This window comes from Phoenix dactylifera, chromosome 10 (assembly GCF_051530095.1).
Source record: "Phoenix dactylifera cultivar Ajwa chromosome 10, Ajwa_hap1_PhDact_Kaust_v1.1, whole genome shotgun sequence".
NCBI classification, from domain to species: Eukaryota; Viridiplantae; Streptophyta; class Magnoliopsida; order Arecales; family Arecaceae; genus Phoenix; species Phoenix dactylifera.
The window spans coordinates 11,921,557-11,922,836 of NC_143199.1; the positions used below are offsets into that span (position 1 = coordinate 11,921,557).

Consider the following 1,280-nt stretch of genomic DNA (forward strand, 5'->3'; position numbering starts at 1 on the left):
TAGGGACTATCAAGTTTTTGGCGCTGTTGCCGGGAAGGATTGTTTTCAATATCAATACAAATAATTTTCTGCATTAATTTAGACTGTTTTGTTCTTTTTGTTAATTTACGTTTTCTATATTTAGTGTATGCCATGAAACTGTGAGCTAGTTGAGCCTTTTGATCCAGAAATTGAGAGAACCCTACGAGCATTAAGGAAACAACAAAGATTAGAGCTAAAGCAAAAACAAGCAGAAGCCATGGCAGATAACCAAGATAACTAGAATAAAAGGTTGTTGAGTGACTATGCAGTGCCGAATGTCAATGGTGCTCAACCCAGTATTGTGAGACCTACAGTCAATGCTAATAATTTTGAGATTAAGCCTGGTCTCATCCAGATGGTGCAGCAGGAGCAGTTTGGTGGAGGACCTGCTGAGTATCCACATGCACACCTTGCCAATTTCTTGGAGATTTGTGATACAATCAAGATGAATGGAGTTAGTGATGATGCTTTCGACTCCGACTTTTTTCATTTTCTCTAAAGGATAAAGCCAAGGCCTGGTTGAATTCCAAAGCGCCTAACTCTTTCACCATCTGGAATGCCTTGTCACAAGCTTTTTTGAGTAAGTATTTTTCTCCAGGTAAGACTGCCAAACTTAGAAATGATATTACCAGTTTTGCTCAGTTTGATGGTGAATCTTTGTATGAAGCCTGGGAGAGGTTTAAGGATTTGCAGAGGAAGTGTCCACATCATGGTCTTCCTGACTGGCTGATTGTACAGACTTTCTATAATGGATTAATACATTCAGTTAGAATTACCATAGATGCAGCTGCAGGAGGTACTTTAATGAGTAAGTCAACAGAAGAGGCATATGAGTTGTTAGAAGAAATGGCCTCTAACAATTATCAGTGGTCTAATGAAAGAGGTATGCCTAAGAAAGTTCCAGGTATGTATGATGTAGATGGCATAAACATGTTGAATGCCAAGGTTGATTCTCTAGTAAAAATGTTCGGTAAGCTGGGTAATGTGAATTCCGTTTCTAGTCCTGTATTGAGTTGTGATTGCTGTGGAGGAGCTCACATGAGTTCTGATTGTATGCAGGTTCAATTTGTGTCTAATTATAACAGGCAGTAGCAGCAGAACAACCCTTATTCCAACACATACAACCCAGGCTGGAGGAATCATCCCAACTTTTCATGGAAAGATCAAGGTAACCAAGGTAGCAGTTCTAGACCTCTCCATCCTCCTGGTTTCCAACCAAGACCATCCCAACCAGAAAGTAAGCAGTCTTGGGAGATAGC

The 1,280-nt window shown here is 40.2% G+C and overlaps 1 non-coding gene across 1 annotated transcript; it reads right to left on the reverse strand.

The window, feature by feature from the left end:
• Positions 1-630: 630 nt before the first annotated feature.
• On the reverse strand, positions 631-737 carry LOC120108399 (small nucleolar RNA R71). Its single transcript, XR_005509768.1, has one exon. It is a non-coding gene; the product is annotated as a small nucleolar RNA R71 (small nucleolar RNA).
• Between the last annotated feature and the right edge of the window lie 543 nt (positions 738-1,280).